Here is a 25,462-nt window from a genome sequence, read left to right as displayed (position 1 = left end):
GACAGCCTAAGCACCTTGATGACAGAGTCTGGGTAAAAGTTTAGGGCCATAAGACTTCTTAGAACCCTGCTCTCATGGCCCATAACAGGTTCTCCTCATCATCAAGACTTCAGGGATACGCCAAGGTCTTCTCATTTGAATCAGAGTCCTTCACACTGCTACAGGGTTCCTTGCAACAGCCCAACTATTGCCTCTGCCTGGGTCATTCAACTCCTCAGGTGAAGGGCACCAACAGACAGGTCCAGTGCTAGGTGGACCACCCAATGAAGAAGAGGAATTATTACTCCAGGGCACAGAGGAAGTACATGGTCACTTGAGGATCTCAACTGGATAGATGCTACATTTGCCACTTTCATTCACCAAACTGTCAAAGGTCAAAAATTTGACCAGCGGGGGCAGCTAGATGGCACAGTGGTTAAAGTGCTGGCCTTGGATTCAGGAGTACCTGAGTTCAAATCCGGCCTCAGACACTCGACACTTACTAGCTGTGTGACCCTGGGCAAGTCACTTAACCCCCACTGCCCCACCAAAAAAATAAAACAAAAAAACTTTGACCAGCTGCTGTGTCTGTGAGTATAGGCCTTGCATAGGCATTGGGTGGGGTGGTGTTGGAGGTGGGGAATCCCATTATGTTCTGTACCCCACTGAACATTACACAGATTAGACAGTCAGGAAAGGAGGTGTGAATCCTACTGGGACAGCATGGTCATACCTGTATACTTTCCTCTCCTGGCAAGCTGCCTACAAAAACAGTCAATAGGGTGCATAAGGACCCTAAATAAGATGAGGATCTGTCCAGCCAGATGTGTAACTGCCTAAGTTTTGGTGAACGTGGAGGGTGGATCTCTGTGGATCCCTATCTTGCTTACCTGTGCATAACCTAGTCCTCCACCAAGCAACTCTGTGGTTATTCTCTCTCTCCACAGCAAAAGGAGGTCTGCCTCATCATGATCTTTGATGTCTATAAGGTTCACCTTTCCAAAGGTAAGAAAATCCACTGCTTCAAACTCAAAGAGGAGGAGGAAGGCAGAATGATTTCCTGTGTGCTCCAGAAGCACAAAAAGTAGGAAGAATGGAAGCAGGCCCTCCTGCTTCTAGAGAGATTAACATCACTGTATAAGTCTATGGGTTGACTAAGTTGACTAAGTACAAGGTGGGCCAAAAGTCACCAAGGAAGGAAGGGGTCTAATGTTTTAATAACTTTTTGATAATTATTTTTTCTTTATTTTTCACCATTTATGAGACTTGATTTTTCACACATAATGTAAATTAATTTCCCATATGTACTGTATATGATGCTATGGTATTATAAATTAAAACCAAAAAATAAAGGAGTTATTAAATATTAATGACTTTTAGTCCACCCCGTATCAATAACATGAAAAAATAAGGAGAAATGTGTTCTTCTGGGAAAGAATTTTGTCCCAAGGTGAAACAATGAAAAGCATCTGCTCAACTTGCACTCCTTGTTCCTACAATACCCCATTCCCATACCCCATACCCAGTAGTCCCCTACGCTAACAAAATCATGGACCTAGATGGAAAAAAAATGGGGAAAAGTTTTACATATATTAAGTGATCAAAACAGACTTGGTTTTTTAAAAAAGATCACTGACCCACTAATCATATCTTTATCAATCTCCTAATTTCATACTAACCTCCATTCATCTTTCATCCCTGGACCACCCCTAATTTATTCTTTGTCTTCTCAACCCAACTGTAGGACTATAAATTGACCAGCCATACCACACTTGTGAGAAAAACACAGAGGTGAGTCAAGTTTACATGTCCACAGTCAGATTCTCCTCATGTGGATATGAGTGATTAAAAATGCCTTGCATAAGCCAGGAAAATTTTAAGTGCTCAATCAATTCCTCAACATATTTTTATTGATCACTGCTAAGTTCATAATAAAATATTTTTTAAAAGAAAACAGACATAGAATGAAGTTGTTATGAAAGCAGAGGAGAGTGGTAAGAATGGAGTCTCAGGGAAGTCAACAGAGATGGAGTCTAGAGTATGGATAGTGGAATTATTTTTAGAGGGAGAAAAGGCTATCTCTTCTCTTCAAAAGGTTAATGTGAGGATACCACTTTAATGGGGATGAAAAATGTAAATCCACAACGGATGTTATATCTCATATTCTCAACATTCTCTGTAAAGGGGAAATCTAGGTTTTCAAAAGGGTTTTTTTTTTCTTGAGGCAACTGGGGTTAAGTGACTTGCCCAGGGTCACATAGGTAGTAAGTGTCAAGTGTCTGAGACCAGATTTGAACTCAGGTCCTCCTGACTTCTGGGCTGGTGCTCTATCCACTGTGCCACCTAGCTGTCCCCCCCTTTTTGGTTTTCAAAAGGGTTTAAGGAAAAATGGTATGTCTGGGGAAAATCAATAAGAAAAGAATAGAAGAACTGACCAGTAGAATTTAGTCATTACCCACTTAAAGTTAAAGCTACATCTAAAAAGTTCCACATTTTTCCAATAGGAGCACTAAAGACAAGTCAGAGAGAGAGGAGCTACGTGAGATTAAGCTGGGGATGTCCTTGGCAGAAAGATGTGGAGATGATTAGTGCAAGCTAAATCACTAAAGGAAATGACCACATGAGTAGGATCATAGATCCAGTGAAGATCCAACTAAATTCTAAATTCCTTGAGAGGAGGTACTATAGTAGTACAAGAGAAAAGGCACTGAATTTGGAGTCCAAGGCCCTGTGTTCAAATCTTGGCTCTGCCACTTACTACCCATGTAGGAAAAGTCACTTCACCAAGAAGGAAAGGACCTATATGTAAATTTATGGCAGCTCTTTTAATGGGGGCAAAGAATTGGACGTTGAGGAGATGTCCATCAATTGGCCAATGACTGAACATGATGTGGTATGTGATTGTGATGGAATATTACTGAAGGGTGGAATGGTTTCCAAAAAACCTAGGAAGACTTACATGAACTGATGCAAAATGAAGAGAGCAGAACCAGAAGAACACAGCACACAGTGATGGCAATATTGTAACAATGATCAACTGTGAAAGACTTAGCTACTCTAATCAATACAATGATCCAAGACAATTCTAAAGGACTTAGGATAAAACTGCTATCCACCTCCAGAATGAGAACTGATGAACTCTGAGTGCAGATTGAAGCATACTTTTTCCCTTTCTTTATTTTGCTTGCTTTTCTCTCCAACAACATGACTAGTGTACAAATAAATATACTTTACATGACTACACATGTATAATTGATATTGCTTGCCTTCTCAGTGGGTAGGGGAGGGGTTAGAAGGAAAGAGGGGATTTGGAACACAATGTATTAAAAAATGTGCTTCACTTTTTTGTTTTCTTATTTATAAAAATGAGAGTCGAACTCCATAACCCCTAAGGACCCTTCCAGCTCTAAACTTATGTCTACATATCTTAGACATTTTTGTATCTTCCTATATACCTTGTAGCAAAAAGAAGCATTGCATAAGGGATAAAAAACTGGCCTTGGAAGCAAGATTCAAGTCCAGCCTCTGGAACAGACCAGCTTTGTAATACTAGGCAAGTCACTTAACCCTTCAGTGATTCAAACTACTCTCTTAGACTATATGTGTCATAGGAATTGCTAATTTGTATTGATGGAGGGAGTTCCCATACCCAGTAGTCCCCTACGCTAACAAAATCATGGACCTAGATGGAAAAAAAATGGGGAAAAGTTTTACATATATTAAATGATCAAAAAAGACTTGGCTTTTTAAAAAAGAAATTATTATAACCCTACCATTAAAATAAAGAAAATTAATTATACTTATTTTTAAGCTATTTACATTTAAACTAATTTCAATGCACAACTTTTCAGTCACCCCCTTCTATGTCTCTACCCTCATTTACTTTTCCTCTTATATGTTTAGTGTGTGTGTGTGTGGGTGTGTGTGTGTGTGTGTGTGGGTGTTTGTGTGTGAGAGTGTGTGCTCTCTTCTGATTGGGCATTTTAACTGTATCTTATTTTATAAAAATCAAGACTTTAGGGGGCAGCTAGGTGGCGCAGTGGATGAAGCACCGGCCCTGGATTCAAGAGGACCTGAGTTCAAATCCGGCCTCAGACACTTGACACTTACTAGCTGTGTGACCTTGGGCAAGTCACTTAACCCTCACTGCCCTGCAAAAAAAAAAAAATCAAGACTTTAAAATATTTTTTATACTTGTTAGCCTTAACTGTATTATAATACTACAATTACAATACTTCACTACTTCTGATTACTTTCAGAATTTGTTATTTATCATTTTAATTGGGCAGCAAGATGGTGAAGTATATGGAGCACCAGGCCTAGAGTCATGAAGACCTAAGTTCAAATTCAGCCTCAGATACTTTCTAACTGCCTAATCCTTGGCAAGTGACTTAATCTATTTGCCTCAGTTTTCTCATATGTAAAATAGGGCTAATAATAGCGCCTACCTCCCAGGGTTATAAGGATCAAATAATATAATGATTGTACAGTACTTAGCACGTATTAAGTGCCATTAGCTATTACCATTATTGGTAATTGTTCAATTTAACCATCCTGTGTCTTAGCGTTCGTAGTGTAGGGTTTTCATTCTGGAGCCAGTCTGTGGATTCTTTTGATTCACTTTTGCTTTCTGTGTTCAGAAGTTCTGGCCAGTTTCCTTCTTATTTCTTGCATTATGACATTCAGATTTTTTGACTTGCCATGTTCTTCTAGGTGGCCTATGATCTTTAAGTCGTCTATGCTGGATAGAGCACTGGCCCTGAAGTCAGGAGGACCTGAGTTCAAATCCAACCTCAGACACTTAACACTTACTAGCTGTGTGACCCTGGGCAAGTCACTTAACCCCAATTTCCTCACCATAAAAAAAAAGTTGTCTCTATGCACCCAGTTTTTGAAATCAAAATATTTTACTTGTATGGAGATCAAGTTGTTTTTTAATGTTATTGCTTTTTCTTTCATCTATTCTTCTAGATCATCCTTTAATTCTGTATATTTGCATTCCTAGTCAGTTATTCTATCTTTTGTTTCTTTGGAGAGACTTACCACCATGGTTTCAAGTTTCCGTATTATGCCAATTATTTCTGTTGTACATGCCATTAATTATGCTTTCATAATTCTTATTTCTCTTTTTATACCATTTAGTAACTTTCTGCAATGGTTCCTTACTGTCTTGGGAATCAATAGGGTCCTCTGCCTCATCAGGTCTGGATTCATTTTCCTTTGCCTTATAATATTTATTCAAAGACATCTGTGTCCTTTTACCTATCTGGAATCTATATTCCTTTCTGTTATTAATATTTGTTTATGCTCAAAATATTTCACTGATTTTTTTCCTTCTGAGAACTTTAGTAATCTGTCTTTTTTCCTTATTTTCCCATATTGCTGACTTTCTGACTCCTTCCCCTTTGACTGTGGCTTCCCTTGGGGGTTAGAACTTAAAACTGTCTTAGATTCCTTACACTCAGTACAATTCAATTTTACCAGCCTTATTTTCTGTCCCAAGTGATTTCTGGGGTGGGGGTGGGGGGGAGAATAGAACTAGACCCAGCCAAATACTTGGCCCTTTATTTCAGGCAGGCCTGATGGATGCTCACACATTCACTTTGGTGTCTTACCCCAGATTCCTCTGTTCCTCAGTTCTCTGGCTGAGAACTATTACAACACAGAACACTGTCAGTCCCAACAGCACTGAGAAGAGGCAGGGAATGTGAAAGCTGAGTCTGGTTACAAGTCTATGGATCTGTTTATGTGGCCCTGACAAAATAGGGTGAGACTGGGAGGAGGTAATGAGTGTGTGTGTTAGGGGTTAAACATTGCCTCTCTGTACAGTTAATTCATTGAATTTTTACCTCCTATGGGTTTGTCATGTCCTAGACTATAGAGACAGTTGAAAATGCTTTAACTCTTGTGCTTAATTCCTATTTTGGAGAGGTTTACAAGTTCACCAGGACTGGAGAAAATATTTAGTCCTCCATCTTGTTGGTCATGTGATCCAGAAGTCTGAAATTATAGTCCAGGCATGAGATGACAATGGCCAGAACTATTGTGGGGACATTAAAAATGGAGATTAGGGGCAGGGCAACGGCTGAACAAACTCTAATATTTGAATGTAATAGAATATTATTGTGCCATAAGAAAGGACAAATATGGGAATTCAGAAAAATTAGGAAAAGAAATATAAGAATGGAGAAACAATGAAGCAAGCAGAACCAGGAAAATTATTTATCCATGACTAAAATAAGGTACAAATGAAAAGAACACTGAAATGAAGCCCAGTACTATGTAACTGTATTGACCAATAATGGCCACAAGAAGAGATGAGGAAATGGACTTCCTTCCTTTCGTTAGTGAGTTGAGGGACTATGGGTTTAGAATGGTTCATGGGCTGTTAGACCCAACAGCTGCACTGGGTAGTTTTGGTTAACTTTTTTTTTTTGGTCCTTTGAGAGGGTTCACTGGTTGTGTGTGGTATGTGTTGGTGTAGAGAAAGAGCAGCACAGGAATATCCAGAAATGACTATGATATAAAAACGAAAGACAGCAATAAAAATCATTTCAATAAAGAAAGAAATGGACAGGAAGGAGAGACAGCATGAAGAAGGAGCTGTAAACTTCAGTAACCAAATGAATATGGGAGTGAGAAGGAAGGAGTATGAGAAGATTCAGATGCTTCTTCACAGGTGACTGGGAAAATGGTGATATTATAAAGAAAAATGAACATGTCAGGAGGAAGAGTTGGTTTTTTGATGGGAAGGAACGCACTCCCTCCAAACTTTCAGGAGGCCCCAAAGGTCACCCTGTCTTTCTCAACTCTTTCTGCTCTAAATAACAGCTTCCAAAAACAGAAAAGCTGTTTCTGCTTCCTCTTCCTTTCTCCTCATCTGTACATCCAAAGGTTCTACATTCGAAACAGCATTTTCCCCAAAACACCCATTAACCCAAACACTGGCTCTACAGAGCAAAAGCTACAAGCTTTCTTTGATGCTAAGATGCTTAATAATCTTGCTGCCCTTTCCATCTTCATAGCATGTCATACGGAGTGAGTAATTGCTCTTTGCTAGGTTCCTCAGAGGATTTAGAGGAAAGAATGAATCCTCCTCATTTGTTAAGGTGAGAGAAGGGAACCTGAATTACAGAAGAAGCCTGAGTCAGAGCTAGGATCAGCAGTGAGGAATTTTTTTGTTTGTTAGTCCTTTGTCATTGCCCCTTTGTTCCTCAACTCCAAATGAGATCATGGCTGGGGTCTACTCTGACCTATAATGAAATGCCAAGAACACAAGGTGAAACACACACATGTGCCAGATGTGACATATTAAAAAGAATCGTTATCTTGGAATCAGAAAACTTAAGCTACAGCCCCACCCCTGACATTTATTAGCTGCATGATCCTGGACAAGTCACTCAACTGATACTCCTCATTTGTGAAAAATAAGAGAGATTGATGGATGGATAATCATCAGCCAATAAGCATTTATGAAGTGCCTACTATGTGCTGGACCCTGGGCTAAGCACTGGAGATACAAAGAAAAGCAAAAGACATTCCTTGCCCTTGTGTAGCTCTCAACCTCAGAGACAGTGTTTACCAAGGACTTACATCATACTACATATCACAATATAGTGATAACAAATGTGCTTTGTGACTCGAGAACTCTAGAAATGTAAGTGATTATTATAGTAGAAAAGGTAGAAAGGAGGTGAGAAAAGGGAGAGATGAGTTAAAAGTGTTCCCCAAAAAGGGACTGACTTAAAAAAGGAGACAGAAGCAGCCTCACTAATCTATTCTCTCTCACACAGACGCTCCTGGTAAGGCATCCCAAGAATTGTGCTCTTTGAGTATGCTAGTCCACACTCCTGAAAGATGTGGCACAAAGAGCTTGGGAGAGCATGCAGGGGCAAAGACTGAGTGCAAGGTGTCACTGAGCAAATACAACTTTCCAGATGTGGCTAAGGTGCTTCCAGAACAGCTACAGAATGGGGACATAGCTCTCCAGGCAAACAAGTAACAAGCAACATAAATCCCTGCACCCTGCAGGCCAGAGCCCTCCTTCCCTGTTTTCCATCCTCAGTTACCCATATAGATTGGCATCTTACTGGCAGGACAGCTTTGGTGTACTACTAAACTCCTCATTACTGTTTTTCCATTCATGTGGGGAAAACACTGTTATTAAGTGCCATGTGGGCAAAAAGTTCTGTGCTTAGGGTCAGCAAGACCCGAGTTCGAATCCTACCTCTAAGACTTAACCACTCTCAGATTCAGTTTTGTCACCTATGAAATGAGGAAGTTGGGGGGACAGCTAGGTGGCTTAGTGGATAGAGCACTGGCCCTGGATTCAGGAGGACCTGAGTTCAAATCCAGCCTCAAGACACTTGACACTTACTAGCTGTATGACCCTGGGCAAGTCACTTAACCCTTACTGCCCTGCCCCCCCTAAAAAAGTACCTAGTACACAGTGCCTGGCACATAGTAATTTCTATATAAATGTTATTATTGTTGTTGTTGTTGTTATAACTTTTATATAGTAAAATAAAGCATGCCTAGGGCCAGGTAGAGTAGGGGAAGGACAAGGGCTGCCTCAGAATGTAATGAGACCCGGAAGGCAGACTGAATAACCATGACTAGCTGAGGACGTTATAGGAAAGATTTATCTTTAGGCATGGGCTGAATTAGATGGCCTTTGAAGTCTAGCATTAGTTTAGCACTGAGATTCTAGAGCAAGCAGGAAAGGGGTCTAAGGCCCTTCTAGAGATAGCTCGGTTAGTAATTCAAATCAACATGCTTTTATTATGCAGCTACTAAATACAAATAAACGTGAAAAGTTCAGTGAATGTCCCAAAGTTTCAAACAACATTCACAAATAACTTTTCTCATGGCAATAATATTTTGCTATTAAAGATGGACATTTATTCTTATTGGTTCGGGGTATACAGGTTTCGGTAGGTTATTTCAGAGCTATTTCATGTATAACAAAAACAGCAACAGGAACAATCAAAATTCCACAGTGAGTTGTTTGTGAATTCCAAAGAGGTATTTTTGTCCAGTACAAAGGTAAGGGCTGGAGGACAACAGTGGTCTCCTCTTTAGGTTTTCCTTAATAATTGTAAATGTTCCATTTATGTTCAGATCTCCTACTTTGGGTTGGTATGGGACGAGCCTATGATTTCTAAAGTCTAAAGCACAAAAAACAAAACTCCACAACCAACTGAGCATTCAGTCACCTTGTGAATAGTTAGTAGCTTCAGAAATCTCCTAATTGATTTTCTCTGTGCCACAGGTATGGAATTCAGCTTCCCCAACACTTGCTAGGATTTGTAACCTGCCCGGTGGTGTCCACAGTTAAATAGCCCTTGTCCCCAACCTTTACCGGTGGCCTAAGGATAACCATGTATCAGGCTCTATGCTTAGTTTGGAAGATCCAAAGACAAGACCAAGACTGTCCCTGTTGTTGAGGAGCTTACATTCTAGTAATAAATACAACATGCACACACAGATGAGGAAATACAAGATGTACTTGAATGGATCTGTGATTTCATTGAGTTAAGAGTTTTCTTTAATCATGGGAATCACAAGTGGGCAAGAGTCTCTACTCCACCCATTAGTCCACTACAGAGGGGTCCACCCAACATGCTAGAGGTCCTCCTTTCCTTTTCCTGCCAGTGAGAGGATAGGTAGCAGTGGAATCCTAGAGCTGTCTACTTCTCATTCTTCCTTGCAGTAACATGATTAGTTCAGGTTCTTTTCCTATCATAAATTAAAATTCCTTGGATTTACTATGATTCTTTGGAGTTCCTCACTGGTTACATGCTTCACCCTGCTCAGTGTGGGCCTTACCATTGCCTTCTAGGGGGCAACTCTTGGAGGCAATTAGTTGTACCTCACACCATGTTACTAATACAGCAATGCTGATACAATGTTAATAGTAAAAAAATTAAAAAAAACTTAAAAAAAAGATTGGCCTTTTGCTTTCATGGGAAATCTGGGGTCATCCAAAGAACTCTGGAATTTCCCCAAAGCAATCTAGTCCACTGTGCTCCTTTTGTTTCACTCTGGTCCCTGTTGGTTATCCATCTGTATCATCTGCCCCATATACATACTCATGGACAAGCTCTACTAGGTATCCGTCTAAATGCATATTGAAATCCAAGCAACAGATGTTCATTTTCATCCATTTGGTCTTTCTTATGTGGATGGAGAGGTCAAAATCCTTTGAGAGATTACAGATCTCCAGGAGGCTCTGCAGTGTTTTAAGGATTGATATAATCAGTACAAGGCTACCTGCAAACAGGAACTTAACATCCACCATGAAACCCACTTCAAACTTGTATAAATACAAGATAGATACAAAAGAAATACAAAGGAATTTCTGGGAGCACCAAAAGGGGGGGGGGGCGGGAGGGGAGGAGCCTCTCCACCACCACCACTAATAGGAAGTGGTGCTTGAGCTAAGCCTGAAAGAAAGCTAAGGGGTCCAAGAGGTTAGGAAGGGGAGCATTCCAGCCTGGGGTAACAGCGTATACAGAGGCTCAGAGGCAAGAGCAAATCAAAGACAGGTCCCTCAACTCCAAATCCACCAGGTAGCATTTAGCTCTTTGACTAAGGATATGACTTAAGGGAAGCCCATCTTTGCCCCGTTCTTCCCCACTCAAAAATAATCTCCCCCACCCCTACTTTTCCTGAAAATTTGCCAATGAGCCATTAATTTGGGTCAGTTTCTCCAAGTAGCTTTCCTGCCCTAGGACTTCAAAGGGCATTTTGTGCATGCCTCTCTACAGATACTGTATTATTTTGTATTCTCTATATGTAGATCCACCCTCCTAGACTGGAAGCTTCATGAGGGCAGGAATCAAACACACTTTCAATTCACGGCACACAATTCCACCATGAGTTTTGGAAAATAATGGCTGGATTCATTCACCAAAAATGTATTGGTACTACTTGGTGGAAAGCAAGCAAACATATGAGAGTTGGGGGAGGGGGAGGGGAACTCTGCTGCTCACACTTTAGCACTTTCCTCCTAACACTCAGCTGAGATGTAAGCACTGAGGAATTTAGGAAGGGAAGGGAGGGGAGAAGCAAGAAGTATTCTGGGGTAGAGGGGGTCAGAGCTGTCTGGAGCAGTAGAGTAGCAGGTCGGGGGGCAGCCCGAAGGCAGCTCAGAGGCACTAAGAGTAGCACAATCACTGCTTTGTCCCAATGAGGGGAGGGGAGAGGGGGTAGCAGGAGATGGGAGAGAAGACAGGCTTTGACTGGCTCAGAGCCAGGGATGTGGGAGGGGGAAAGTGAGAGGGGGGAGGGTCGGAGGGAGGAACCTGTCTGTTGAATGAGTTAACTTTTCCAACAGAAATTCATGGGCTATTTCTTCTCAAGGAGCCCAAGACACTACGAAAAACAAAGGAGTATATTTTGTCATGCATGCGAAGTTTAATTAATACCAAATATTTATTAGGCACCTACTATATGCCAGGCACTGGGCTTATATAAAGGGAGATGTTATTCACCTTGCCTCTCCCTACCCTCACCTAATGTAGACAGACAGACAGACAGACAGACAGACAGACAGACAGACACACACACACACACACACACACACACACACTTAGAGTTTTAATATGTAAACAAGGCAAGCCTGATCCTTTTATGAGGCCAGAATCCCCTCTGATTAAGTCAAGAAGGGGACAACACAACAGACACAATAATAAAATTAGCCTCTGGGGAACCGAGGATAGGTGAGGCATTGGGAGCCACCCATTTCTTTCTCCTATTTTTCTTTCCCTCCCCGAATCAGCCAGGGAGCTCTGAAGGGACATATTTTAAGAGACAGCTTAGGTGGCTTAGTGCCTAGAATGCTGGGTCTGGAGTCAGGAAGATCAGAGTTCTAATTTGGCCTCAGACACCTACTAGCTGTGTGACCCTGAGCAAGTCACTTAACTTCTGTTTGTCTTAACCCACTGGAGAAGGAAATGGCAAAACACTCCAGTATCCTTACCAAGAAAAACCCCATGGACAATCCACATGAAGAATCAGACTCATTAAGCAACAACAGCAATGGCAGGGGAAGTAGGTACCATTGACAACAACAACAACAACAACAATGGTGGGGTAGGTAGGTAACACTGAATCTATCAGGCAGCAGACCCTCTCCAGGCTGTCTTCAAAGGCATCTTTAAGGAGAGGGAGCTCTGAGAAGAGATGCCAAGCTGACTGTTAAATTTTCAGACCGAGCATTTACACTGATTTCTAGACTTAAGAAAGTAATGGAGAGGGGCAGCTAGGTGGCGCAGTGGATAAAGCACTGGCCCTGGAGTCAGGAGTACCTGAGTTCAAATCCGACCTCAGACACTTAACACTAGCTGTGTGACCCTGGGCAAGTCACTTAACCCCAATTGCCTCACTAAAAAAAAAAAAAAAAGTCTTAAAAAAAAAAAGTAATGGAGAAAACGTTGCTTAAATTTAAAAGTGTGTGAGGCAGATGTTAAACATTTACTAGCAAACACCTAATGGGAGCCTGCCAAGAAGAGACCCTGCATCCAAGGAGGGCTACACGAGGCCTCTCTGAAGAGAGCAAGGCCACGCATGTATCCTATGCACGTGCCTCATTCCCATTACGCTCAAAGTCTGAACCCCCTCTTCCCACGGACTCTGTGGGGCATCTGTGTGAGAATGTGCCTCGGGTTTCTTGGGGGGATTGTTTTAGTCTCTACTGCTTTTACTGTGCCTCTTGATAAATGCCAAAGAGCGCTCTGTGTCTACTCATTGTTTTGTTTTGTTTTGTTTTGTTTTTTAGTAAGGCAATTGGGGTTAAGTGACTTGCCCAGGGTCACACAGCTAGTAAGTGTTAAGTGTCTGAGGCCAGATTTGAACCCAGGTACTCCTGACTCCAGGGCCGGTGCTCTATCCACTGCGCCACCTAGCTGCCCCTCTACTCATTGTTAATGGGAAGCACAGGGGTGGGCACTCATGCTACCAGGCCAGACCCACAAGATAATCCCTCTGTGCCCTCTGTGGACCCGATCTTCGAGTTCAGGGACCAAGTGTTGGAGAATTAGCTCTGAGGGGCGGTTATATTTAGTACCTACCCTGCCTCTGCACCCTGCAATCCCCTAGCACTACCATCTTAACGACTTATGGAACCTAAGCACCTCTGAGCCTTGCAAAGGACTTCCAGGCTTTTCCATCTACCCTGAAGCTGAATTTTCTTTAATGGTGTATCTCCCCCATTAGGCCAGCAGCTAAGTGGCACAGTGAATACAGGACAGGGCCTGCAGTCAGAAAAACTCATCTTGGTGGTAAGTTCAAACCTGGTCTCAGACATTTGATAGCTGTGTGACCCTAGGCAAATCGTTTAACCCTATTTACCTCCGTTTCCTCATCTGTAAAAGGAGCCAGAGAAGGAAATGGCAGACCACTTTCGTATCTTTGTCTAGAAAACCCCCCAATGAGGTCTTGAAGAGTGGGACACGACTGAACAACAACTCTCCTATTGGAGTGTGAAGAACTTTGAGCTGAGCTGTCTCATTTTTTCTGTCTGTATCCTCCACACTAAGCATAGCACTTGGCACACAGTAAATGCCCAAAGAGCCAATCTTTTCTTTTTCACAGCCTTTTCCCCCTTTTCTTCATTCTTCCCTTCCTATTCTATATCTCCCACTCTGCAATTATGTTCCAGGCCTGCCTGTGGCATTCACAAATACTGCTTTGCTCTGTCAACAAGCATTTATATAGCACCGACTATGAGACAGGCATTATGCTAAGAATGTCACAAATATCTCATTTCATCCTCACAATAACCCTGGTATGTAGGTGCTATTTCTATCTCCATTTTACAGATGAGAAAACTAAGGCAGAGTTTTCCAAGTGACTTCCTGAGATCACACAAAGTGTCAGAAGCTGAATTTGAACTCAAGTCTTTCTGATTCCAGGGCAACATACCGCGTGCCAACTCTAGTAATTATAGCTCAGAAATCAGCAAACTATAAATCAGGGCTAGATTTGTTGTTTTGTTGATTGTTTTGACTTAGAAAACAATGAAGAAAATGTGAATAATGCAGATTAAACTTGTAAGTGTTCTGTGTACTGCTTTGGCTCTGGGCCCCAGGGACAAACAGCTCCCCATCGTGTTTGATCATTTGCATCCATCCCCTGCACCTTACTGCTCCCAGCTGCTGGGATCTTCCTGAATGAAGCAAAAATCAATGAACAAGCACCAGCTATGTGCTAAGCTCTGAGGCAGCAAATACAAATACACACACACGCATACATACATACATACACACACACATACATACATACATACACATACACATACACATACACATACATATACATACACACACACACACATATGAAACAATCCCTGTTCTCAAGGACTTTATATGTAAGCATATATAATACAAGTCATATTTCATTTAAGCAAAAATACAAACTAAATCATATTTAAGTAAAAATACAAAATAAGTCATATTTAAGTAAAAATACAGAATAAATTATATTTAAGTAAAATACAAAATAAGTCATATTTAATTTAAGTAAAAGTACAATATAAATCATATTTAAGTAAAACACAAAATACGTCATATTTAAGTAAAAATACAAAATAAGTGGTAGTTTAACTACCAGGTAGTTAGGGAGGTTATACACTAGTAGTTTTGGAAGAGGTGGGGCGGAATCAGATTTCCTGTAGAAAGGGATGCTTGAGCTAGATCAAGAAGAGTACCACATTTTGGTCACTGCAGGGTACAGGGAAGAAGAGAGGAAAGAAGGGAGTTTGGGGCTTACCCATCATGATGTGGCATAAATATCACTGGGGCTGACAAAGGGAAAGCTCCCAACCTCAGAATGACCATTTTTCTTTTTCACTCAGGCAAGTGAACTGGCCTAGCTCTGCCATCAGGTGTGAGAGTTGTCATCTAGCTGGTAAATTAGACTCCAAGTGTCCTTCCTGGGTTTATGGCCACTCCCTCCCTGGCAAACACAAACTTACTGCTTCTCTCTCTAAAGTCACTGGCCCCGTGACCTGCCGAGACATGCTTTATTTACTAGTAGTCCCTCGATCACTCTATAAGGAAAGGTATTTACAGAGGAGCCCTGGGAAGTCAGGCATGCTAGGGTGGGTACAGGTATCAAACTGCCCCAATCCCCAACCTTCTTTACAAACCAGACTCAAGGAGGAAAAAAAAAAAGAAAACCAAGCTAAAGTCACTAAGAGTCTCCTGACTTCCCATGTGGACAAACGGAGCCAGAGAGGAAGACTGTAAAGGAAGAGCCTCTTATGCAACCAAAAGGAGCACGGGCCTGCAAAGAACAGTCTATTTTTATAGGCATAATCAAGTAAATCATGAAACAAAGAAGCTGGAGTGCACACAATCCCAGAACTGAATAACAGAGACGTGTGTGTGCTTAGTCACCCAAGCCCAACGGTGGACAGGATGCTGTTTCCAAGCCTTGACAAAGGAGGGGGAAGGAGAGAGAGGGATCTCACAGGCAGAGCCCAAGAGCTCCAAGGACCCTTGGAAGTAATCTAATTCAACCTTTTCCCTTACAGATGAAGAAACTCAGGCCCAGAGAGGCTAAGCAATTTACCCACAGTCACCCAGGTGTGAAGAAGCAAAGTTTGAACCCACATGCCTTGATTCCAAATCCATTGCTCTTTCCACAGCAACCCTTCTCCTTGGTATCAGAAAACAGAGTGTTCTTTGCAGGCCGCCTCTCCTGTCAGTTACCAAAGAGCACTAGAAAGGCACTTAGTAGGCACTTAATAAATGTTTGTCAAACTGAATTAATGCAAAGGAATTTGAGCTGGGTTTTTTAAAATAGGCAGGAATTCAACAAGGAAAGACTGAAGCCTAAGGGAATTCAGAATAAAAAGGGGGAGCTTAGAGGTCCAGGGATAAAGGACAACATGTACGAAGTCAGGGGACAAGAAGGGAGTGTTGGAGACAGGGGCACAGGTGGTCCAGTTTGGCTGGAGGAGAGAGTGCATGGAAAGGACTAATGTAAGAGAGAGGTGGAAAGGTAGAGTGAGAACCAGAGTATGTCAGTCAAAAGACTTTGAATGCTATCTAGTAGGCCATAGGGAGCCACTGAAGATGTTTGAGCAGAGGAATAATATAACCCAGATCCATGCATGAGAAAAATTATCCTGGTAAAGGGAAAGGTCAATGGATATGGGAAGACCTATTAGGTGGTGATTTCTGTCTAGGTGGATAGTAAGGAAGGTCTATGCTAGAATAATGGTGGGGGGAATAGAGATGTTATGAAGGCAGAATTAGTCATTGATTGGATATGACTGGTGAAGAAGAGAGACTAGACCAAGATAAGCCCAAGGTTTTGTCCTGAGTGAACAGTGGCATCATATATGTTTGAAATAGTAAAGTCAGAAATAGGAGCACATTTAAATACATATTGTTTTGGACACATTGAGTCTGAGGTGCCAGTGGGTCATCCAGGTGGAATGTCCTTTCATGTAAGCAACATCATTCTCTGGAACCTCTGACCAAGCTGTTGACCTATAATTTCCCTAACTGCACTCTGCAGGAGCTCCCAAATTCCTCACTTGAACACTACAGATTTTGTGCTTTAAATTACTGAGCACAAGACATATTGTTAGTGACTCACTTCAGAGGCCCCAGATAAAGCAGAGGGCTAACAAGTATTTTCCTTAAGTACAACTTCTAAAGAGGAAACCCTCCCAGGCCTACTGGAAACTTTCCTATATGCTGGCACCCAAAGCGACCAGATGAGAAAGCAGGGAACCTCCTGTCTAAGAGTGTCCTGGGCAGTTTCTGTCCCAGCAGTGGCTCACATACATTCTGAGCTAAAGTCTACAAGACAATTTCAAAAAGACAGATGCCCTCCTCTGGGCCAGCAGTTCCTTAGAGAATAATACCTTCCCTTTTCCTTCTGCTCCTCCCTCTCCCCAAATCCTACTAAACAACGATTCTCACATTAAAAACTACACATCGGGGGCAGCTAGGTGGCGCAGTGGATAAAACACTGGCCCTGGATTCAGGAGGACCTGAGTTCAAATGTGAACTCAGACACTACTTGACACTTACTAGCTGTGTGACCCTGGGCAAGTCACTTAACCTTCATTGCCCCGCCCAAAAAAACAAAAACAAAAAACAAACAAAAAAAACCCTTACGCATCTTTGCTGGATCAAGGTCCATTTACCTACAGATATTCAGTATTAACATGAAGGTTGAGGGCTTTCTTTTTGACCATAGCTACAGGTTATGTTTTTAACCCACTTAATTACACAGCAGATGTGGCCCCTGGTCATTCAGTCTTCTGAAGTTAATTGGGGAGAAGTGAAAGTAGGGGAAAATATTCCAATCAACCCAATTATAAAGAAAACATTTTGATAGTGAAATTCAAGGCAACTCAGCCTTCACTGAAATCAGTTTCCAAAGCAGCTCCCACAAGCCCCTGGTTATTCTACCTCTCCCAGGCCAGTCCAGCCTCTGATCAAATGCCCCAGCTGTGCATAAGAAACATAGCTCTGTATTCCTGAAATAGGAACACACAGACAGAAAGAGGCACACAAAGGCACCTAAGCAGAGGCACTCATGAGTAACAAAGAAGGAGCCCTTTAAGTAACAGAGTGGGGGAAAGAATGAAGAAATGAGCTGATGTCTGGCTCTGGTTCTAAGACGCTGGATAACTGAAGACAGTACAAACCCATTTTTTTTCCTCCTTCATTCCCTAAAAGCCAGGTCCAAAATGAAGGTATGGCCAGTAAGACTGGGGTCACAGACAATGGGAGGAAGAAGGGAGAGAGGAGCAAGAATTGGCCTGGTGAGGGGGCAGCTAGGTGGCGCAGTGGATAAAGCACCAGCCCTGGAGTCAGGAGTACCTGAGTTCGAATCCGACCTCAGACACTTAACACTTACTAGCTGTGTGACCCTGGGCAAGTCATTTAACCCCAATTGCCTCACTAAAAAAAAAAAAAAAAAAAAAAAAAGATTGGCCTGGTGCACCCAAGTTACCAACCTATGTGACAACTGCCTGTCCCCTCTTTCTCTCTCTCTCTCTCTCACACACACACACATGCACGCACGCACACACGCACACACCCATCCAACCTCTGTAGATTTCGCCTTGGTAACATTTTCCATATATGCTCCTTTCTCTCCTGTGTCATACACACTAGGGTAGGACTTCATCACCTCATACCTGGACTACTACAATCACCTACTGGTGGGTCTGCCTGCCACTAGTCTCCCTCCATTCCACTTGATTCTCCACTCAGGTGGTAAAATGGATCTTTCTAAAGCACCGATCTGACCACGTCACCCACATCACTCATGTCACATTAAATAAACTCCCATGACTCCAAATTACCTCCAGGATCCAATATAAAATCCTCTGTAAGTCTTTGTACCCTGGCTCCCACTACCCCTCCAATTTCCTTAAACTTTACTCCCCTCCACATACTCAACAATCCAGTAACACAGGCTTTGAACAAAACACGCCATCTCCCAATCCATTTTCACTGCCTGTTTCCCATACCTGGAATTCTCCCTCAGCGTCTCTGCCTCCTGGTTCCTTTCAAGTCTCCATTAAAATCCTACCTTCAGTCTTTCCTGCTCCCCCTGAATGCTACTGCCTTCCCTCCGTGATTATCTACAGTTTATCACACACACGTATCTTCTTTGTAAACAGTTGTTTGCAAGTTCTCTCTCAGATTAGATTGTGAACTCCTCGAGGACAGGGTCTGTTTTTGCCTTTCTTTGGATCTCTAGCAGAGTGGCCAGCACACAGTAGGCATTTAATAAATGCTTGTGAACTTGTTGATGACTTTAAAAATCCGTCTATTAATTTCGTTTCAGGTGCTGATTCAGCTGAAGTTATTAAACAAGGGTCTGCATACTTCGATGGGAAATGAGTGCCATTTAAATTCCTTAGAGCTCCAGGGAAGCTAAGCTTTCCAGAGAAAATCAAGAGCATAGACCTGGCTAAAGTCAAGAAGAGATAGGTAAAAGACTTGCCTACTGTATAATGGCACAAGAAGGAAACCAGTCGTCTATTCAGGTACTCCAAGTGCAAGAAAGCCTACCTAACTAACCTCAGGGTCTGAAGCTTCCTCAGCAGCATACACAGAGCAGAGTAATACTGAAGATACCACCTTAGATGTCATCTAGTCCAGCCCCCTAAGTTGATTTTTCATTTTAAATCTTTATTTATATCTTTTTTATCATTTTAATTTCCAACTATATTCCTCCCTTTCTCCTTGCCAGTGAGCCATCTCCCCCAAAAAAGAAATCACAGATGAGAATTAAAAAGAAAAGAGAAAAAAATTTAACAAAAATAACCGATCAACACACCAACCGATCTTGCTAGTACAGATCATGTTCCTAACGCAAAGTCCCCTCATTTTACAAATGAAGAAATTGGACCCCAGGCAAATAGGCCCAAGAACTCACTTTCTAGCAGCAGTCTTGCTCTATAATCTGTGATCTTCTAACTTCAAACCTGGCCCTCTTTCTATTGCATCCTTGACTTTTTTCATCATCCCAAGCTCTAATTAACATGAATTTTACCTTTCTTCTGCATCTGGGTGCAGAGAGTTCTGAAGAGTGAGGAGGACATGTGAGCTTCAATCCTCTTCACATTGGAGGCTTAAAAATAGGCAAAAGCATCTGACTTAACAGAGAGCTCCTGTCACGGAACATTTCGTATTTATTCCATTTTATTGGTATCTTTTTAGCTTGGTAGAAAAACACCCAGAAATCTAGGGCAGGGATATATGGGAAAGCAGCTTTGGGAACTTTGTTCACGTTCCTGGAAAGATAGAAAATTATGGATTCTAACCACACCAGAAAGGGTCACTCATACTAACTTTTTTTTGCAGGTCAATGAGGGTTAAGTGACTTGCCCAGGGTCATACAACTAGTGTCAAGTGTCTGAGGTAGGATTTGAACTCAGGTCCTCCTGAATCCAGGACTGGTGCTTTATCCACTGCCCTACCTAGCTGCCCCTTACTCATACTAACTTACAAGTCTTCTATACCTTACTCCTCTCTGTGCACTCTCTAATCTGGTGACATACTAACTTACTTGCTGTTCCTGAAAAGGAACATACCATCTTCCATCTCCAAGCTATTGCACTGGCTATGCCACAGGCCTGGAATGTTCTCCCTCCTCACCTCTGCTTCTCAGTTTCCATGGCTTCCTTCAAATCTTACTTCAAATTCCAACTTCTGCTGGAGATCTTTTCTCATTCATATGCCTAGCTGCTAGGGCCTAACCCTCTAAGATTATTTACTTATTGCTTTCTCCATTATGGTATAAGCTCATTGAGACAGGGGCCATTTTTAAACATTTTTTTGTATCCCCATCATAGCAAGGTGTCTTTCATATAGTGAACACTTAATAAATGCTTTTTGATTAATTCATCTGTAGGAACAAAAGATTAAGGATTGGAAGTTTAAAAAAAAAAACAGAAAAAGAAAGAAAAAAATAGGGTCTAGGAGTACCAGACCTCAAACTATACACAAAGTGGGAATCATCAAAATTACTTGGTACAGGTTAAAAGTTAAAAGACTACAAAAAATACAGAAGGAAATGAACATAGTGGAATAGTGCAATAAACCCAAAGCCCCCAACTACTGGGATAAAGACTGACTAACAAATAAAAATTTCTGGGAAAACTGTAAAATAACCTGGCAGAAATGAAATTTAGAGCAATATCTCACCCCATACAACACAATAAGCTCCAAATGCACATATGACCTACATATAAAAGATGACACCATCAACAAAATAGAGGAGTGAAGAGAGATGCCTTTCACAACTGTGGATAAAGAGTTCTTGACCAAACCATGGATAGAGAAGATGACAGAAGATAAAATAGACCATTTTGAAAATGGAAAAAAAAAACATTTGCAGCAAGTTTCTTTGATAAATGTCTGATAACCAAAATATATGAGGGACTGGTCAATAAATGCACATTGAACATGCAATTCTCAAGGGAAGAAATTCAAGCTATTAACAACTAGATGAAAAAAAAAAGTCCTCAGAATCACTAATGGTAAGAGAAAGGCAAATTAAAACATCTCTGAGGTTCCACCTGATAAAAACAGAGAATGACAATTGTTAAAGAGGCACAGTGGGAGAACAGGTATATTAATGTACTAAAGTGGGTCTGGGATTGGTCCAACAACTCTGGAAAGCAACTCAGAATGCTACCCAAACAGTTACTAAATTATGTATACCCTCTCTGGCTTGGAGATACCACTACTAGGAAACTATCACACACACACACACACAAGATCAAAGTAAGAAGGAAAAATCTCATATGTGTAAAAAAATCATACTAGCTGCATTTTTTTTAAGTTTTTTTTTCTTTTTTTTTTTAGTGTGGCAATTGGGGTTAAGTGACTTGCCCAGGGTCACACAGCTAGTAAGTGTGTGTTAAGTGTCTGAGGCCGGATTTGAACTCAGGTACTCCTGACTCCAGGGCCGGTGCTCTATCCACTGCACCACCTAGCTGCCCCTGCATTTTTTATTACATCAAAAAACTAGAAACCAAGTCAGTGCTCATCAGCTGGGAAATGGCTGAATAAATAAGGTATACAAATGTAATAAATATTATTGTGACCTAAAAAAAAGAAAGAGGGGAAAGATTAAAAGAAATCTTGTAAGACTTGTATGAACTAATGCAAAGTGAGGTGAGCAAAACCAGGAAATGGAAGAGGGGAAGTTGGGGGGGGGGAGGGAGGAGAAGGAGGGAGTAATAGAGATGCCAAAATAAGGAAAAGAAAAAAAAGAGAAAAGAGAAGATGAGAGGGTCATTAAAGCATTTTTAAATGTATAGAAGAAAATAAAAGGAGGTTCAAAGGGAGACACGAACAAGCAGTTTTGAAACTAACACTGAATTTTTTATATATACACATTCCTCACATTGCTACAAACTATCCAAAATAAAGAGTCATAGTTTCATATACAGAGTGCGTTTTAGTGCAGTTTTAAGCGAGCTAATATAACTGAACTAAGACTTTTGGGACACCCTGTATAATTCCCTTCTTCTGTTATTTGTATATGGAAATACTCATGCTTGTTGATGTTCATTAAATTCAGAATAACACAGTCAGGCCTGTGTCTTAAAAAATATTAATTTGATAACTGCATGGAGAATGGATTTGGGGAGAGAAGAAATGAGAAATAGGGAGACCAATTTTGAGGCTGCTCCAAGAGGTGATAAAGGCCCATCATGTGAATAAAGAAAAGGAGAGAGATAAAAAAAGATAATGTGAAAATACAATCAATAAAACTTGGCAACTAATTAGACCTGGGGGAATGGAGGGATAGTTGGGAGAAGGAAAAGTCAAAGATGTCTCTGCAAGTATAAACCTGGATGGCTGATCAATCAACAAGCAAGTGTTAAATATTTACTATGTTCCAGGTGCTGGGCAAAGCACATGGAAGAAAAAGAAAAAGGGGAAACAGCCCCTACCCTCCCGGAGCTTACATTCTAATGGAGAAGCGGGGAAGACAACACATACAAAACAGAATACACAAAATAGAACATACAAAAGAAATACAGAACAGGGAGAGGTACCTTGAAGAGGATGGTATTAAGAGCAGGAAGGAACCTGAAAGGAGGGAACCTCCAAGAGGAGGTAGCACTTGAGCCAAGTCTTTTTTTTTAAAGTGGAGTCTTTAAGTAAACTGGAACCTCTAAAAGGTCAAAGTAGTAAGAGCATTCTAGGCATGAGCCACATCCAGTGTAAAGGCTTGGAGATAGGAGAGGGAGTGGTTCTATTTCAAGGAAAAGCAAGTGGACCAGGAGATAGGTTGTAAAGTAAATGAAGGGAGTTCACCCAGCAGAGGTGACATGATCAGTCTTATGCTTTAGGAAGGAAAAATCATTTTACCAGCCAAGTGGAGGATAGATTGAAGTGGGGAGTCAGAAGGCTATCATAGTAGTCCAGGTAAGAGGTAAAGAGGACTTGAACCAGGGTGCCAGCTGTGAGAAAGGTGAGAAGAGGACATATGACAGAGAGCGAGAGATCATACAAAAGGAACTCACAAGGTTTAGCAACAAATTGGATATGTGATATTTCAAATTTGAGTAATGTAAGGGCTAAAATTCTAGCCATACTGTCTAAAATATCTAATAAGTGGTCGCCAATAAATTGTAAGCTTTTGCAAGAGTTAGGCTTTTAAGCATTTATTAAGGAGAATAAGAATTTGGTAAAGAGAGAGAGAAAGGTCTAGATTCATCTATCTATCAAAGGGAGAGCGTGTTTCTAGCTCCACTCTCTGCCAGAGTCCACATGAAAGAGAGAGAGTCAGAGCACCAGCCTCCCCCTTCTTCCTCCCACCAGCCAACGTCACTTCGCATGGTCTTGCCCTCAGGGACCTTCTCCTCATGGTGTAGCTTTCTTACAGTAAGTCTCCAGCAGGTGGCATCATTCCAATAGTTACAGCAACTAGAAGGAATGGTAGCTCCCTCAACAGGAATAGGGAAGCTGGGAAGGAGAGAGGGTTCCAAGGAGAGAGAGAATGAGTTCCGTTGAGTATGAAATGCCTACAGGCCTTCCAATTTGACGCATCTAACAGGAAGCTGCTAATGTGGGACTGGTGCTTAGAGGAGGGAGGTTAGAGCTGGATATACACATCTGGGAATCATCTAAGTAGAGATGATAATTGGACCCATGGGAGCTGATGAGATCACCAGGTGAGAGAGTATAACAGGAAACCAAAAGATAGGCCAACACAGAGACCTAGGGGCACAAACAGGTAGTGGCCATGACACAGATGGATATCCAGCAAAAGAAGATGAGGAGAGATCACATAGGAGAAGAAGGTGGTAAATGGTGTCAAACGCTCCAGAGAGGTCAAGAAGGATGAAGATTTCAAAGAGGCTGTTAGATGGGGGAATTAAGAAAGGACTGGTAACTTTGGAGAGAGCAGTTTCAGTTGAATGAGGTCAGAAGACAGATTGCAAAGGGTTTAGAAATGAGTGCGAGCACAGAAAAAGTGGAGGCATCAATTATGGATGGCTTTTTAAACAAGCTTGGCCTCAGCTAAGGGGAGGAGAGGCGTCACATGATAGCTGGTCAGCATGATAGGACCTAGTGAGAATTTTTTAAGGATGGAAGAAACTTAAGTGTGTTTATGTGCAACAGGGAAGGATCTCATAGATAAGAAGAGACTGAAGATTAGAGAGAGGATGAGGATACTGGTGGGGCCGATATTCTAGAGAAAGTAGGAGGGGATGATATCAAGGGTATACACACAGATACACACATATATATATATATACACACATGTATGTATATATAAATATACACACATATATAAAAGGACTGGTCTAGGCAAGGAGAAGGGCTACTACGTCATCAGAGAGAAGAGTAAAAAAAAGAGAGAGTAGGAAATAAAATTAGAAAGATATAATAAGGAGGAAGAAGAGGGATTGCTTGTTAATAATAGTAATAATACCTCACAGTATTTATATAGCATTTTAAGGTTTGCAACTTGTTTTACAAGTATTCCTTCATTTGAGATATTAATAAACTCTTGGTAAAGTAGTAAACTGATTCAAACATTCTGTAGAGCAATTTGAAGCTATGGCCAAAGGGCTATAAAACCATGCAAAGTCTTTGACCTAGTAATACCACTACTAGGTTGGTATGCAAAAAGAGATTTTAAAAACCACACAACAGTTGAATTCAAAATTGGGGTGATGCCCATCAATTGGGGAATGGCTGAACAAACTGTGGGATGAGATTAGGATGGAACACTATTGTGCTTTAAGAAATGATGAGCAGGGGCAGCTAGGTGGTGCAGTGGATAAAGCACTAGCCCTGGATTCAGGAGTACCTGAGTTCAAATCTGACCTCAAACACTTGACACTTACTGGCTGTGTGACCTTGGGCAAGTCACTTAACCTCCATTGCCCCACAAAAACAAACAAAAAAAATAATTTTTTTTTTTTTAATGATGAGCAGGATGCTATCAGAAAAACCTGGAAAGACTTACATGAGCTGATGCAAAGTGAAATTTACTGCATACAAAATAACAGCAATATTGTGAGATGATCTACTGTGAACAACTCAGTTATTTTCAGCAATACAATGATCCAAGACAACTCTGACAGACTTATGAAAAATGCAATTCATCTCCAGAGAAAGAACTGATGGTGTCTGAATAGAGATTGAAGCATATTTTTAGTTCCTTTTTCTAAAGTATTTTTTGTCTGTTTTCTTTCACAATCCAACTAAGGTGGAAATGTTTTGCATGACTACGCATGTATAACATATTTAATTGCTTTAGTTCTTAAGGGGGGGTGGGGAGGGAGGGAGAAAGAGAATTTGGAACACAAAGTTTTAAAAATCAACATTACATGTAATTTGGGAAAAAATAAAATTCTAAATAGAAAAAAAACCAACCAAACAAAAAAAATCCAATATTCTCACATTTGAATCTCATAACAACCCTGGGAGGTAGTTTGTTATCATTATCTCAGACAAGGAAATTCAGG

At 41.2% G+C, this 25,462-nt stretch overlaps 1 protein-coding gene across 8 annotated transcripts in view; it reads right to left on the bottom strand.

The window, feature by feature from the left end:
* AATK (apoptosis associated tyrosine kinase) overlaps window positions 1–25,462 on the bottom strand; it is a 224,825-nt gene that overhangs the window by 121,101 nt on the left and 78,262 nt on the right. The window contains exon 1 of one of the 8 annotated variants that reach the window (XM_044000037.1): window positions 19,399–19,419. The exons of the other annotated variants lie outside the window; for them this stretch is intronic. The gene's annotated coding sequence lies outside the window, so the exon portion shown is untranslated. Of the gene's footprint in view, window positions 1–19,398; window positions 19,420–25,462 lie in introns of those variants that run through there. 8 annotated transcript variants of the gene reach the window in all.

This window comes from Dromiciops gliroides, chromosome 4 (assembly GCF_019393635.1).
Source record: "Dromiciops gliroides isolate mDroGli1 chromosome 4, mDroGli1.pri, whole genome shotgun sequence".
NCBI lineage: Eukaryota > Metazoa > Chordata > Mammalia > Microbiotheria > Microbiotheriidae > Dromiciops > Dromiciops gliroides.
The sequence above is the reverse complement of the archived record's forward strand: the minus strand, read 5'-3'. Positions and strand labels throughout refer to the sequence as shown.